Source organism: Ailuropoda melanoleuca, chromosome 14 (genome assembly GCF_002007445.2).
Source record: "Ailuropoda melanoleuca isolate Jingjing chromosome 14, ASM200744v2, whole genome shotgun sequence".
In the NCBI taxonomy this organism is placed as follows: domain Eukaryota; kingdom Metazoa; phylum Chordata; class Mammalia; order Carnivora; family Ursidae; genus Ailuropoda; species Ailuropoda melanoleuca.
Genome location: NC_048231.1, coordinates 33,299,490 through 33,316,310, shown reverse-complemented (window position 1 = coordinate 33,316,310; position 16,821 = coordinate 33,299,490). Strand labels below are relative to the sequence as shown.

The window sequence follows — 16,821 nt, the reverse complement described above, 5'->3', positions numbered from 1 at the left end:
GGGGGGGCTTGGGGGGGTCGGGGCATCTCTAGGCACACCACCATCCCATTCAGGAAACAGCCCCCTGGACACGGAATCATTGCACTGTGACCTTGTCCATTTCTCACTCTCCATAACCCCAGGGACTTGCACATAGTAGGTGCTCAGGAAATGTCTGATGATAGACTGAAGAGCTGTGTAGCAGAGCCTGTCGAGATCATGCTGTACCCGGAACAGCTCCCATGAGCGGGGTGCACACACTACCAGGTGCAAAACCGCTTGAGATGGATTCTTCTTATTGGGCACATGTAACAGAAGAGGAAACCAAGGATGAGTAATGAGCAGAGAGTCACCAACTTGGGCAGTTTAGTGCCAGAGCCTGAGCCCTTTACCCCAACGGTGCCAAACCATCTCTCACTGCAGAAAGCTGACTTCTGATGGCCCGCTGCTCCCCCTTTCCAGCAGTGCTGGTGGGACCATCTTCCTCCCTGTGCAAAGCACCTCACCTCTGTGTGCCTTCGTTTCCGTCCTAAGACAGACCAATTAAACTTCTCCTAACCACGTGGAAGACCTCGGCAGAGAGGTCATGAGGAGGCACACGTGAAAGCATTTGGAAAAACAAAGAGGGTTATCCAAGCGCCAAGTATCATAATAATTGCTGCCTGCTGTCTGCCCCTTCAGCTTGGCTGTTGGAACCCCAAGGCTTGTGACAGCACCTCAGACGGGGGCAGAATGATCATGAGAAACACAATAGGACACCTAGAACTGGTCAAGGGGAAGCATGGGAGAGAGAATGGATAATTACAGCTTAATGTGTGGCTGACACTGGCATTCTAACTCCAGCTAGGTCTACCCCAGTGTTACTTCTGGGCTCTGGCATTCTTCTACTTTGCCCTCAGTTTGGAAAAGACACACACACACACACACACACACATACACACACATACACACCCCCATACACACGCATGCGCAGCGTGCACGCACACACCATTACTATCTGGTCGTGTTTTACAATTTAATCTTTGTCTTAGGACTGATTAATTCAACAAATATGGATAGGGGACCTGCCAACCTCACTAAGAAACAAAAGAGGAAAACACCCTCTGGGAAGCAGTAGATCTGGGCCAGCTCCCTAACTCCTCAAGCCCAGCCCTCACCCTCTCATCTGCAAAATGGGCGCAGCCACATCTAGATTGTGGAGACTGGAGTCCCCACAGTACGCAGTCCCACAAGTTGTGTCCTTGGCGGCTTTCATCCCCATCCAGACAGAACCAATCAGGCAAACACGTAATTACTCTGACAAAGATCAGGGCTGGGGTGGAGAGACAGTTCAAAGGGCCCTAGTGCACTGGGAGCCAAAGGCAAGGAAGCAGATAAGATCCGGAGGGCGTGCTGCAAGGTTTAAGAGTTGGTGGAGTCGCTGATCAAGGCTGAGAGGATGTGTCTTTTGGGTGGGAGTGCGGCGCTGGGAGAAAAGGGAGACACTTTTCGGGGCCTTGAGTTGGTTGGAGGTCCAGATTATGCTTAGAATTCCCATTCCTGCGGCTCAGGCGCCTTCGCCCCCTCTGGGCATCCTGGGGGGCTCCCATCTGAGACTGAGGCCCAGAGATCCCGTGCGCAGTGGCTCCAGGCACTGTAGGGTAGGAGGGACCGGATGGGGCGCCCCCACTGTCAGGCCAGCTGATAGGTGTCACTTCCTTCTTGGATTTCGCGCCTCCGGGAGAAGTGCCCTTGCTTTTGGCCCGACCTCGGCTCTTGAGGGGGCAAGACCCGTCATCCCCTTAGCCTTCTCCCCAAATCTGGACGCCAGAGGAACTCCCTCCCCGATCCAACTTTCCCCGGGGGGAGAAACAGCTCCGTGCCATCCTCAAGGATGAGGCCCCGGCGGAGGCAGGCAGGGGGTCCGGGGATCCGGGCAGCTCCCGGGCCAGAGTGGGCAGCCCTGGGCTTGGGGCCGGGGGTGAGGATGGGGAGCCCCCGCGGCAGCGCTCCCTCCCTCGGAGGGGTCTGCGATTAGGCGCCGTGGGGCTGGGGCGGTGCACCAGGGTCCTCGGCCGAGCGCGCGGAGCCAGGAGCGTCCTTCTCCAGCCCTGCCCGATGGCACGGCCCGGGGGCGGCTCCCGCGGCTGGTCCCCGAGGGGACTGGGCGGGGCTGGGGGGGGGCGAGTGTCCGGCCCCGCCCCGGCCCCGCCCCGCTCCGGAGCCGCCTGGACGCAGGGAGGAGGGCGGCTGGGCCGGAGCTGCCCGCGGCGCTGCGCTCCTGCACGCTCCGGGCCGGGTAAGTGGCGCGGGACCCGAGGTCCAAGCAGGGGCGGGGAGGGTCGGGGCCGCAGCCCCCCGCCCAGCCCTGACGCGTCCCCCAGAGGTATGGGTCGCCGAAAGTCGAGGGGACCCGGGGAGGCGCGCCGGGCGCGGGGGCGGGGGCCCTGCGTGACAGCTGCGGGCGGGCGGGTATTTTTAGTTTAAACCCAACCGTTCCCTGCCGCTTGCGAAGTCTCCGATCCTTTCCGCTCCCCAAGCCTGGAGGCGCGGCCCCCAAGTAAAAGCCCCTAAGCCCTGGGTAGCGTGTCCCCGGCGGGCCGGGTGCCGCCTCCAGTTTTCGCTCAGCCTCCGCTCGGGGCCAGAGGACCTGTCACCGCGGGCCCGCGCCGCCGCGTGTCCCGGGCCTGGGCAGTAAACGCGGGCGGGAACACCCGGTCCTGGCGACCACGCGCTCGCCTCGTAGTGCCTGAGACAGCCCAGAGCCCGCGCGCTAGGCGGGGGAGGTCGCGCCAGGCAGTCTCGGTTTCCTTCAGACACCTCCTGGCTGTGCAGCTCTGGGCAAGCCCCTCGGCCTCTCTGAGCCTCATCCCACAACTCTCAAGCGGGGGGTAGTGAGGCCAAAGATCTCTTGCAGGGCCTGAGCGACCCCCAAATGGATGCTGCTTAGGGTCTTGAGATTTTGACTCTATAGGGGATCTGGTGGAGGGACCCCAGTGGTCAACCCAGGAGCCGGTGAGTGCCCCATGCAGCGCAGCCAGTCTCTGCTTCAAAACTATAAGGCTGCGGTGGGGTGATAATGAATGTTATTGTTTTTTCACTTTGGCCCAAAAGCTGTGGCCCAAGGCTGCCCTGGGACCCTCTCCCAGGTCCCCGGTCTCTTTCACCTCTGAAGGGTTAACTTCCTTCTGGCACCAGTTGGGGAGACTGACATGCCCAGGTAGCATGCCCCATCCCCAGGGAGTGAGGGCAGGAGGACACAATGGGGAAAAGAGATGGTCCTCCCAGAAAAAGGGAGCATGTCACAAAATCACTGTCCTGAGTTTGGCGGGACAACCTCCTTCATCCACCAGAAGAGAGAAAGCAGGCCCAGAGATGGGGAGTGATTTGCACAGAGCTGCGCAGCCAAGAACAGAAGCTGGCTCTCTCAGAGGCTCAGGCCCTGCCGTCTGCACAGCCAGCAGCCCCCAGGGGTCAGGAGCTGGGAGGCGGGAGCGACAACTTGGTGCCAACGGGTTGTTCTGCTCTGTTTCCTGTAACCGTGCCCCAGCGAGGCTCTCTGACACGCGTGGGTCTGCACATTCCTCAAGCAGGACTGCACTGGGCTGCGACAGTCACAGCTGTGCCAAGCGTGCTGGCCCCGGGGCGCCGTTTTCAGCTAGAGAGGCCCCTCTGAGGGCAGCTGGAGGGGGGCAGTGGGCAGGGAAGGCTTATTTCTGGAACTTCTGTCTTGCTGGGGGTCCTGTGGAGGCCCGAGGATTTGCTGGTGGCCCTGAGGGGAAGGCTGAGAATCCAGGCTCTGGTTTCTGCCTCAGGATGCAGGCTGGCCCCCTGCAGGCACCCCTCAGGGTGAGTTTGAACTCCTTCTGTCTCCATGGGAACAACCAACCCTCTCTCCCAGCTGCTTTTCATGTTCTGTAGCCCTTGCAGACCTGGCCTTGCCTGGGTGGCCGCTGTGCCTCGTGATGCCAAAACCTGGGGCCAAGATAGTTGGGGGATCCTGGCTTGTCTGTAGGGTGACTTCTGCTCTGGGGAGGTAAGACTGGACAGGTCCAGCACATCCCCCTGAAGACCCTGGAGCCCCTGAGAGCAAGAGGGACCTCCCGTGTTGCCCAGCTGTTAACAGTGGGGGTGGCCACGTTAGACCACCTGGGTCCAGTTCAGCCTTGGCCATGAAAAAAGTCACTTCACCTCTCAGAGCTTGGATTTTCTTCCCCATGAGGTGGGGGGGGTAACCATAGTGCCCCCATCTTGGGTGCTGTGAGCATTAAATGAGACGTTCCATGAACAACATGGGCAACTTAGACGCAGCAGGTGCAAGCAGCTGTCACAGTTTATGATGGGACCTGGCGGGGACACCTGAGTCCGCAGCTCTGCCCTTTCCTCTCTGCCTTAAATCCCTGTGTCTGTCCAGTGGCGGGTGGCCCTGGAGCCTTTCCACCCCTGGGTCTTTTTTTTTTTTTAATGTTTTTTTTATTATATTATGTTAGTCACCTTTCAGTACATCCCTGGTTTTTGATGTAAAGTTCGATGATTCATTAGTTGCGTATAACACCCAGTGCACCATGTAATACGTGCCCTCCTTACTACCCATCAACTTGTCTATCCCATTCCCCCACCCACCTCCCCTCTGAGGCCCTCAGTTTGTTTCTCAGAGTCCATAGTCTCTCATGCTTCATTCCCCCTTCTGATTACCCCCCCTTTCTTTATCCCTTTCTTCCCCTACCGATCTTCCTAGTTCTTATGTTCCATAGATGAGAGAAATCATATGATAATTGTCTTTCTCTGCTTGACTTATTTCACTTAGCATTATCTCCTCCAGTGCCGTCCATGTTGCAGCAAATGTTGAGAAATCGTTCTTTTTGATAGCTGAGTAATATTTCATTGTATATATGGACCACATCTTCTTAATCCAGTCATCTGTTGAAGGGCATCTCGGCTCCTTCCACGATTTAGCTATTGTGGCCAATGCTGCTATGAACATTGGGTGCACCCTTGGGTCTTTGACCCAGGCAGAGAGATTTGAGAGGGGCCTGCCAGGGGACCCCATGTATCTGTGGGTCCTTAGGAAGCATTTCCTGTCTCTCCTATGGCCCTGACGGCAGCCAAAGCTGCCACTGCTGGCCCATTTACAGATGAGGAGACAGATGCAGAGGCCAGGAGCGGCATAGGCAGGATTCGAACTCTGGGCTTTTGACTTGCTGCTCTTCATTACCCCCCCGCAGTGTGTCTCAGACAATAGAAGCACGGTGTTATCCGATGATCATCAGGAGAACAGTGTTGACAATGAGGCAGGATCCTGGTTGTCATTAAGACACTGGTAGAATTTGCTGGAAAAGAATGGATTCTGAACTTTTTCTCCTTGTAACATCGAAAAGTAGCTCAACAGGGGCACCGAGAGAGGAACCTGGGAGGAGGAGATGGAAGTTCTGGAATTCTCTGCTGACCCTCTCCACCCCCCAGGGAGTCATTGTCTCGGGATTGGGGGGACGGCGTTGGCATTCGTGGGGCTGAGCAGCTAGGAAGCAGTTGGGGGACAGTCCCAGCAGCCAAAGCCTCAGTTTTGTCATCTCTAAAATAGAGATAAGAGGTCCCACACCTCCCTGCGGGATTGCTGTGGGGATAAATGGGACAATGGGGGACGAGGCTCAGCAGAATGCCCTGCAGGGTGGGGACACATCATAGGAGGAGTTACTGTGGTTTTATTATTACTAATCCTCTTAGTGTTACTGTAACAATGTGCAGCGGCCTGCACCTCTTGCCTGGATTTCTAGGCTGCAGACTCTGGGCAGGGAATCCCAGCATCTCCGAAATGCTTTGAAAGGCTGGGCAGAGAGCTGCTAATTATGAGGCTAAAAATGCAAACGCTAGCTACGAGTCCTTAAGCGATAGATACACTGGAAGTAAAGCAATGGCAAAATGGGAGAAGTGATCACCTTTAAATGAGTCAAAGATGACCATTGGGGGGCGCATGGCGGGTAAGAGGGGATTGGGAGGGTCCTGGGGTCTTCAAAGGAATTCGCCCTCTAACTATTTGTAAGAATATGTATGTTTCCTGTGCGCCTCTCTGCATAGATCCTGGTCCACAGATTGAAGCGGGTTTTATAAAAGGCAGGAGAATGGGAACCCCAAATCGGGGTGGTTATCTTTGGTGGGGAAGAGGGCACAGGGTCAGGGAGGAGCCAGCTTCACGCTCGGTGGCATCCCTTATGTTCCGTTTCTGCTGTCGAGTGGTATGCTCGTGGGTGCTATTTTAAAATATTTTTATGCTTCATCTTTACAAATATCTGTTTCTATACACACACATACACATTCCATTGTGTATATCAAATCTTACGTGCAAATAGAATTAAACGGTAGTAGGAAATATGAAATATTTCACAAAGCCTTCTTAGGCAATCAGACTCTTGCCCTGGATTCAGATGTTGATCTGGCTGGATTTAAGAAATAAACACAAATCCTAGTGTATGCTAGACACACAGCTTCTTCTTGTTGGAGAAATCGTCTCCCTTTTCTGAAGTCCTAACAACTAGTAGGTGGTGTGAACACGGCCATCTCATGTGATCAACAGGAGTTTGGAAAGTCTCGGTGTAATGATTTATGCTTATGAATCAGAAAGTCCTGAAATGTTTGAGGTGGGAGGAACCTCGGGTCACCTGGACCAACCTGCTGGTTTTACGGCTAATGGAAGTGCCCCGGCCAAGGTCAACATTAGGCACATAGGCAGGGAAGACAGGTCGCTCTGGGCTGCCACACCTGCGTGACTGTCATCCCAACACCGCCTGCCACACCCAGGCCACCAGGGTGACAAAGGCCGTGGCCTCCTCCTCCTCGGGACAGACAGGGAAACAGGTGGCATATCTGAGATTAAACTAACGTGATCATTTTAATTTTAAAAAGTCAGAAAAAAGCTACACTGGGCAGGGCTTATGCGCAAGCCAGGCAGCTTTCAGAGGCTGGGAAACAAGCCCTCCGTGTATGTGCCCTCGGAGACTGCGTGTGCCATGTTCACGAAGGGTTTGGAAGTGACGGCTGTCATGGAGAATAAGCCAGCCCGAGCCTTGACTTCATCTCATCTGAGCCTCTAATTTTACCCGTGGGGAAACGGAGTCTCAGCGGAAGTGCCTGGCCCAGGTCTGTCTGGTGCCTTGGGGCCGATCTGGGGTCTGAGATGGTGGCTTCTGGTCCCTGGCCAGTACTCTTCCCTCGAAGCCACCTTCCCTGAAAGTCTGTTTCATCTGCATTCATGCCATAGCACAAGGTGGGCTGGGCGTGCCGTGTAGACAGGCTTGTCTTCAGGGTTAGGCCCTCCGGCTCATCACTGAGGCCTGCCTAGAAGAGGTGGGCCCCTGGAGTCACTGGTGGGACTCTAATTAAGCCAAGAGTTTTATTTAAGGTCTGGAAAGGGCTGAGCCCCTCCCAAGTGACATTTGCTGAAATAATACAGCAGGCTGACTCACTGGGGGTAGCCTCTTCCCTTGTTGTTTCAAAGAGCTGGCCCTTCTGTGATGTCGGGAGGCACCAGCCCATCCCCAGGCACACTGACCTTCACCTGGACCAGCCTCTGTTCCCTGCCCTTCGAAATGGGAAGCTGAAATTAGGAGAGCTCAAGGGTGCTTGGAAGTCTGGATGTCCTCTCTTCCAAGAACCATGGCCTCGAATGGGGTGTCTGGGGACTCTAAGTCTCCCCTTGCAATCTGCCCACCCTAGGAGAAGCCAGCTCACTTAAGCAAGTGCGTCCCTGCCTATCCCCTCCAGGAGCTCCCCCTTGCTCTGAGGACAAGTCCCAGGCCCCCAGGCTGGCCGGCTGGCATTTCGTGCCTTCTGTCACCTGGGCTACCTCCTGGTCCCAAGAAATACAAACCCATCCTGGACTTTCCCCACCTCCAGACCTGCCCTCTCATTGTGACCTCTGCCCCACTACCCCCCTCCCCCCCGCTCCTCCCCCCCAACACCTGCTAGATATCTCCTCCTCCTAGAAGCCTTCCTCCGGCCACCCAGCAGGGTTGGGGGTTTGTTTTCCAGTTTCCATTGTACTTTCCACTCGGCATTCAAATTTCAGCTGTCCTGTCTGATTCCCCAAGGATCGAGACCTCCTTGAGGGCAGAGATAAGGGTTTCCCATTCCCTCGCTTTTATTATTTAATTAAAAGGCTCTACACTTGAAAATCGGATCTTACAAACTATAGGGGTGCTGATGCCACCCTAATGAGCACCCCCAACCGGAGTGGATGGGGCAGATCCTGGTGATTCCCAGGACACTGAGAAGAAAGGTAGGCTCCAGAGTCAGGACCCCAGGCTGGGGAGAGAAGGTGGGACGCTGGTCACCTCCCTTTGTGGCCCTCTTTGGAGACTGTCCTCTTGGAGAGCTGTCCATTTTTCTGGGCTCTCCACGGCCGGCGCTGGACCTGGAGCCTGTCTGGGATCTGACATCTCTTGGCCCCCACTGGAGCTCACGTCTGACGCGCATTCCCTGAGTCTCTCTTGCACTTATCACCACCTGAAATCATCCTACGTATTTGCTCTTGCGCTTATCTTCCATCTCCCCTGTTAGCACATCAACGCCATGAAGGCAAGGACTTTTTCTGTCCCCAGAGCTTTGCCCTGGTCGTAGCTGCTCCATCCCTGCTCATGGGATGAATGGAAGTAGAAACTAACGGCCCCCTGGGGGGCCCGGCACGCTTGATTGTGGTGGCTAGTGTCTGCTCAGCGCTCGGGAGTGGCCACCTTGCTCTGAGTGTTCCCCGCGGGGTTTTTCCCTCTCTACCCTCCCAATAGCTCAGGAGGCAGGCTCTGAGGGTCCCACTTTAGGGAGACATTCCACCACCTGCCCTCGGCCACTTTGCAGCAGAGTTAGAATTTAGCTCCGATTATGTGACCCCACAGCTCGTGCAGGGACCCGCCAGCCTCCGCTGGCCTTGCCATGTTCCCTGGTGGGAGCGCGCTGGGCAGGGCGCAGTGAGTCACACTGAGAACTCAGGCCTCCTCCCTAAGCATCGAGTTCTTTCTCCGCCTCCCCCAGTGGCTCTCAGGCTGACAGGCCATTCTTCAGAGGAAATCCCTTCTGTGGGGCCAGTGTCACGGGGTCCAGGAATGCCACAGGTTTTCCAGCGCGGGGGCCCACCCTGGGGCGCCCCACCCTGACCACCCCGACCACACCCTTTTCTCCCTCGGTCCCCGGAGCCCCGCCTGAGGTTTGCTTACTCGCTGTTGAGAACTTGGTGACCACAAGCAGGCTGTTGTTGGCTGGATGTGAGCCAGTTGGGTTTGTCAGGTTAAATTCCTTCGTTCGGGACTGGGCAGCGGGGAAGCCTGGCTTATGTAATTTGCCTGTTTATCTGTTTGCTGCTTTCACATTCGACTTGGCTCAGAAGTAATTTTAGAAGATGGATTCGTAAAAATCCCATCTGTGGTACCTCTTGCCCCCATTTCCTTCTAGGTAAAACCACCAAAATGCCTGGGAGGGGGGAGGGCAGCTGCCGCCAGCAGTCTTTGCCTGTGCATGTGCTCCTTTGGTGAAGTGAGGCGGTGGCCCCGTAAGTCCCTGCACTTGTTGCCTCTGGGTAGCATTGGGGTTTGCCATGCGGCGGCTCCTCGCTGGAGCCACTTGGCTTTGGGAGGCTGAGAGGCACGAGTTTGTGGCTGGGATGTCGCCCTGCCCCTCACTGGAAGCCCTGTGCCTTGGGCCACCGTCAGCTGACGTCAGCTGAGCGGCACGGGGGAGGAAGGCTCCAGAGGCATATCTGTGCCCTGTGGCTGGAAGGAGTCTGGTTGGTGAGTGTGATCTTGGTAAGTCACATCACCTGCATGGGCCAGGCCAGTTCACCTGCTCCTGGGGCTGGTCACACCTGCCTGCGGAGCTGCGCAAGGGGCCGACAGGATCACTGGAAGTCGAGGAATTCCCAGCTCCAAGTGAGCGCTTGGTCCCAGCTGGTCTGGCTCTTCCATTTCCAGTTTGCCTGAGCACTCCCTCTTTTCCCGGGGTGCTCCCTAGCTGGGGAAGTGACTTTGGTGGCAGTGTGGGTCACGTGCACGGAGCTGGCCACTTCCGCCTGCCTCCGCCCTGGCACTCACAGTGGTTGGAACGGCACAGCTGCTGGTGAGTCAGCCCTTGGCTCAGGTGTTCTTGGCTGGGGCCCCTGCTCTAGCCGGCCCCAGGGGTGCGATGGGCGGAGACTGCCCCCTCCTTGGGAATAGTTTTATTGGTGTGTATAGGGTGCAGACTGTGTACCTTGATCGTTCATTTCCCTCCCAGAGTCCCGGCCATCCCTAATGGCCAGTGTGACTTTTTTCTTTTATAGAATTGACTATGGGAAAAAGTCAGTGTCACCGCACTAGGCCCTCCGGTCTTATCCCAGCCCTGAGCCCCAGGGTCCTTAGTACAGTGCAAGGATGTAAACCAGTCTGAGTTTGGACTGGGGGCTCCTGGTCACAGGCAGAATGAATGTGGTGGCACGTGCTCAGAGCAGGGAATGACAGCAATTCCCTTCTCCATCTTCCTCTCTATCTTCCCTTTGACTTTTCCCCTTTATCCTTCTGATTGTGCAATGTTTTCCTAATCACCTAGCCTTCACTTTAGGCCAGTGTATGAATCTCTGGACCTAGGGCTCCTTATCTGAGTTTTTTAAAAGCTCTCCGAGTGACCTGCTGCATGGGCTGGTGGAGAGCTCCTGGGTTTTGTCTCCGTGTGGTGCCAGTCTGGCTCTAATGCTTGCCCGTCCCTAACTAGGAGCAGGCCTCAGGCACAAGCTGGCAACAGTTTCAGATGGAGTTAAATAAATGGTGTTTATATGCACTGTGTTTATCCCTTATGATGCTCTGTACATGGTAACTGATACTCTGGTTTTCTATTTGAGGTAAAGATAAAAATTCTCCTTTTAAAAGAAATTTAAGTTTAAATGGGGAGAATTAAAAAAAAAACACTAATGAGAAAACATAGTAAGAGCAGGCATCCCTAGATGTGGCCATAATCACAGATATGATGCACAGATGGCCAAAGTATGTAAAAACTGTACCTAGGTGACCTCAAAGGGCCCCTCCAGGTCCCACGTCCTGATGGATCTGAGAGGTACTCACCATGGACGGCCTAACAAAACGGACAGATAGCCCAGACTGTTCACACCAGCCCCCTGGACCCAGAGGAGTCCATTCACAGATCTGGGGGTGATTGGGCATGAGATGTCCCCATCTTGCTTTACTCAGTGACTCCCCCGCCCAGCGGGCCAGCTGGTTCTCTCTGTTGCCCTGGGTTTCCACCTGTCCTGGGTCATAGTGGCAGCTCAAGAAGTCCCCTGTGCAGTACTCGGGGCTNTTCCCCCCCCCCCCCCGAGACATTGCTGCAGAAACCAGGTGAATGCCACGTTACCGGCATTGACTCCATAGGACCCTGGCACCCACATCGGCACAAGGGCAAATCAGGTCAGGGAACCCAGAAATCCGCTGCCCCAGGGCAGACCCAGCAGTGCTGGCCCCAGGCCTTGACCTCTCAGATGGAGGAGGGCCCTCGCCCCTGCCCCCAGTCCTTAAACTATCTGGAAGGGTCATAGAAACCGAACTTCAGGCAAACAGACCCTGGCTGGCCCCAGCCGCTTTTCCTGCTTGTGTCTGGGGGAACCACCTGTTGCCTCCGTGCCTTTCTTTCCTGATTGTGTGAGGTTCCTGTTGTGTTTTAACTGGTCAGCCCGTTCTGGGTATCAGGGATTGCAGACTTTTTGCTGAAAGGAATAGTATGGAGTCTTCGAGATTTCCAGACCTCTCAGGAATGCTGTGCTTGATCGGTGGGGGTGGGGTGAGGTATTTCTCTTGAGCTGATAAATAGCATCAGCAAACCTTTTCTGTGGTGGGATAGACAGTAACTATCTTTGCCGGATGGGCCACACAGACTCTGTTGTAATTTATTCAGTTCTGTTGGATGTAACGCTCCGTGGCTGCGGGCCAATAACACTTTGCTTACGGATGCGGGAATTAAGAGTTTCATGTCATTTTTACCTATCATAAAATATTACTCTTTCCATTTTTTCCCCAACCATTTATTTTTTTAATATTTTATTTATGAGAGAGAGACAGCATGAGCAGGGGGAGGGGCAGAGGGAGAAGGAGAAGCAGACTCCCGGCTGAGCAGGGAGCCCCATGCAGGACTGGATCCCAGGACCCTGGGATCATGACCTGAGCCAAAGGCAGACGCTTAACCCATGGAGCCATTGAGGTGCCCCTTCCCAACCATTTAAAAACAGAAACATCATTCTTGGCTGGAAAGCTGTATACTGAAATGGGCAATGGGTCACAGTTTGCAGGCTCTGTTCTAGAAGCCCCTGCTGCAGGGGAGGGTGGGTCTTGCAGACTGGAGCAAGTTGTTTTCCTAATCATTTCAGCTCTGAAAAATAGTTCTGAGACAGGTCTCACTCTTTTTAGCCTGCTGCTTAGAATAGAACCTTAGAATAGACTTAGTTCCCACATTCAGCTAAACCTGAAGTCTAGTGGCAAAGAAGAGAGGAACCTGGAGAAAGAAAACTTGTTCTGTGCTGGCTGTGCAACCTTGGGCAAGTGGCTCAGCCTCTCTGAGCCTTGCTTCTTCCATCTGGAGAGGCAAGAATAGTGGGACCTACCACATCGATGGAATGATCAATGCAAGTCTTAACATATTCCAGGTACATAGCACACTCTCCTGAAAGGTCGCTATGTTTTCGCCCCTCTGCAACGAGTTCAGGAGCACAGGTAGATGGGAGGACTTCTTCCCTTCAGCCAGCAGCCCTGCGCACTAGGTTTTATTTGGCACTTTATGGAGAAGGGGGCCCAGAGAAGTTACAGAGCTTGCCCAAGGTCACAGCTGATAATAAATAGTAGATCTAGAAGACGTGTAACTCGAAGGAGCTAGCTCTTTCCATGCCATGCTCTTGCAGGGGACCAGAGAGGCGATTAAATCTAATTCAGCTATGTACTTGCTGAGCCGTTAATGTAATCAGCATCTTTCCATTTACAGCCAGGCTCTTGTAACTCCTCTATGCTGTGCCTCAAATTCTTTGGGGAACAAGCATCACTTGGGAGATCTCACAGACTTCCAGCAGCTTGTGGGGGGGCTCCAGGCTGAGGGTTTTCTGTAAATATCTTAGGGGGAACTTTGTCGCTCTACAGGGTGCTCTGGCTTAGGAGTCGCAGCCTGGAAACAGGCATCTGGGGAAGTCTTTATCTGACTCCCCTTGGGCAAGAACATCTGTGGTGTCTGAGTCTCTGTGGGGCTGGTGGGGAAGGCTCTAGAAGGTTCTAGAAGACTGGATTCAGGGTAGCTGCATTTGAAGAGTGGGATCATCGGGATCTTAGAAAACAAATACGGGCGGTGAGTTGCTAACTAGTGTTAGGCCTTGGTTTCCCCTTCTGTAAAGTAGAGATGGAAATGTCATCATTAGTGGCCTGTTGCCTGAGCATGTGTTTGTCGGGCGCCTGCTGTGGGCCTTGCTCTGAATGCACAAAAGAAGGCTGTGGAGGAAGCCCGACCTTGGATTGTGGAGGCCTCTGGAAATACAGCCCAGGCAAGGGAGACCGTGGAGGGATCGGCACATGTGGGCTAGCTGCAGTTAGGCTGCGAGCTGGGGGAGGGGGGCCGAGCCAGGGTTTCCTGAACCCCTTGCCCTTGTCTGAAGGCTTCATCAGAGAAGCCAGGACACACGGACATTGGACTCGCCGGTCAGCTGCCCCGTCTGTAACCTGGAACATCTCTCTCTCGGTTACCTGAGGACAAGCGACTTGGACACAGGTTGCTGGAAACCCAGCCCCCACCTGTGAGTGGCTGGGAGATTGGGGTGGGAACAGGGGTGTCAGGAGTTGGGGGGAGGGGTCTTAGGAGAGAAAGAAAGATGGACACAGATAGGACCAACTGTCCCCAGTTTGCCCTAGATGGAGGGGTTTCTTGGGACACAGGACTTTCAGGGCAGAAACAGGGAAAGTCTGGAGCAAACTGGAACAATTGGTCCCCGTTGGTTAGTCGGTCACGCCACCCTGACTGCAGCATTGGGCAGTTTGGGTCATGGCTGGGCAGTGGTGGAGGGGTCACCTCTCCCCTGAGCCTCAGTGTCTGCTCAGAGCCCCTGTGCATGAGGAATCATGGGCTCTGCTGTCCCCTGGGTGTGTGGGCGCATGACGGGAGAAGCCACCCCCCCCCACCCCCCAGCCCCACCGCGGGTCCCAGAGCACAGAGCGTTTCGTAAATGCTGTGGGGTGAATGGCTGGGGGTGGAGGGTCTCCACCAGGCTGGGGCAAATGACTCAGATGCTCGTTCATGCTTTGCCACTGTTCCCCGTCCCTAGGCCACCCCCTCTGTGACTCATCCCTTGGCCCCTCACCACAAGCAGTGTCTCCCACCCCCACTGTGTTCCTCTGAGCCAAACCTTACTCAGCTCCCTAACTGGGCTTCTTTGTTTCTGCATCTTTCTCCGCATACACTGCGAGCTCCTCGAGGGAAGGTCCCCGCTGTAGTGTTTCCTCTGTTGCACTTGGCACCTGGAGGCCCTGTAAAGGTTTCTTGAAGAAATGAATGACACTGAGCACGTAGAGCCGAGAGTCATTCATTCATTCTTTGCTGAGGCCCTACTGTGTGGCAGGTGCTGTCCCAGGAAGTGGGATGGGAGCAGTGGACATAACTGGCAGAGTGTCTTTTCTGATGGAATGTACATTCTAGAAAGATCTAGAATTCTCTAGATTCAACAAGCAGGCAATAACTACACAGACCGTATCAGAAGGTAGCATATGCTCTGAAGGAAATGCAAAGGGGGAGGGAAGTCACTGAGCCCCTGCCAGTTGTCAGCAGGCTGGGGATGGAGGCTGTAGCCCGGTGGGGGGCAGGGGTGCTGATGGGTCAGGCCTGCCTTCCCATGGAGGCAGAGAGAGGGTACCTTCCCCTGGGTGGTGGCAGCCCTGCTGTGCAGTGCGGTCAACTCAGGGTTGCTGGCATGTGGGCCATCAGTCCCTTTAAGGAAATCCGTTCAAAGCCAGCACTGTGTGTGTATGTGGGGAGTAGGGAACACATTTTGGAGTCTGGTGCCTTGTGTGGGAGCTGAGTGTGTGTCTGCCCCTCTCCTCAGGGTGGGAGTACCAAGTACCAGGCTCACATGCTGGCCACCCTTCTCCCCACACTGGGTGGGTAACCTTGCCGGGGCAACAGCAAGAAGGGAAATGGGCTTGTGAAGGGACTGGTGGCAAGAACCAGGGAGCCCAGGCTTTTCCAGGAGGAAAAGGATCTGTCTCGCTCCAGCCTCAGGCAGGAGACTACCAGGGAGAGGGTCAAGGGGGATACAGAGCATGACAGCGTCATCGGCTGCCATGGGCTGCCCCTCACAGTGGAGTACTGTCCCCTGGGACTGACGGGGAGCTCAAGCCCACAGGCCCTTCCAGGAGAGGTGTAGGGCCACAGTGCCCTGAGACTGGGAAACACGCCGCTCCCCTGAGTCCCAGGGGGTGGCTTCAGCCTGGTGCTGAGGTCCGGGCAATTCGGGTGGCACCTCTGAGTCTACAAGGATGTGAGTCTGGGGGTAACACCCTCATGCTGAGACCCCGCAGCACAGAGGAACAGAAGTCAGTCCACAAGCCAGGTGCCCTTGGCTTCCCACAGACACATCCTAAACCTGGCGTCTTGAAGCCCTGGCAGGAGCAGGCATGTGCTAATTATAATCTGCACAGCCAGCTAACAGTTGACCTTGGACTCCAGAGACGGAAGGTTCCCCTGGGGGAAGGTCTCCAGGGTGCTCTGAGGCTTGCAGATACAAGGCAGGGGTTAACAATACAGGGTGTGGACTCTTCTGGATAGCCCAGTGGGTATCACCTTGCTGCTTCAGCCAAATGGAGACAATTTTAAACCTCCTGGGCTCTGCTAAGAGGAAAGAAGGCAGCAGGATTACTTGCTGTGTGACCTTGGGCAGGTTATGTAACCCCTCTGAATCTTGATTTCCTTTTAAAAAAGGCAATCATCCCTACTGTGGGTCTGAGAGTAGGTGGGAGACCTCAATGAGCTGAATGTGTGTAAAACTGAACACAGTGCCTGACACCTACTAGATATTTAGCAATGTTAGTTCCCAGCCCGCTACCCATTGAAAAATCCCAGAGGGCTTCCTGGAGGAGGCGGTGATGGGTGCATGGAGCCATCGCTGGGCTCAATAGTTATTTGAACTTGTTTTGAAAGTCTCACAGAACAGTGGAATCTCTTAATGTATTATTAGAGTGTGTTACATGAAAGCCCTTTAATTTTTTTTTTAGACTGTGGCTACCACTTTAAGGAAATCGAAATTTTAACAATGTACCTATGATTCCACTGTCCTCCGAGAACCCCTTGTCTCTTTCCATATTCCTTTCAGTCTTTATCTTTTTTTGACACAGCTTTTGCATAATTTACCAGCAGGAGTTGGCAAACTGCAGCCCCCTGGCCAGATGCCACTTGTTTTATAAACAAAGCTGCTGGAACACAGCCATGCTGGTGGTGTGCACATTGCCCAACTGTGTTCACACCACAACGGCAGATCTGAGTTGCTGTGACAGACACCATATGGCTGGAATCTCCCCGATCCTTTCCAGAAAGTTTGCCGACCCCTGGTTCAGAATACCCGGAGCCTCGCAGCGTGCCATTTTCTCCTGTTCACTGCAGCATTATGCCATGGTCTGAACCGTCACGTTTTTTTTCATTGTGAATGGCCTAGAATATTCCATGAAATGATACCACAAACTTTTCTCCACCATTTCCTCTTTGCTGGACTGTTATATCGCATCTTTGCTTTTGTTTCGTTTTCTTTCGTTTTTCCTCCTTTTCTCATTTGTCAGTTTATTATTAATTTAAAACACTTATATGTGACACCTGCTGTTTACCTGTGCTGTTCTAAGCATT

General features: G+C 54.4%; 1 protein-coding gene across 2 annotated transcripts in view; it reads left to right on the top strand.

The window, feature by feature from the left end:
* The first annotated feature begins 2,122 nt into the window (after positions 1–2,122).
* Positions 2,123–16,821, top strand: part of SYNE3 (spectrin repeat containing nuclear envelope family member 3) — an 84,323-nt gene continuing 69,624 nt past the window's right edge. For both annotated transcript variants that reach the window (XM_034642938.1, XM_034642936.1), the window contains exon 1: positions 2,123–2,257. The gene's annotated coding sequence lies outside the window, so the exon portion shown is untranslated. The remainder of the gene's footprint in view (positions 2,258–16,821) is intronic.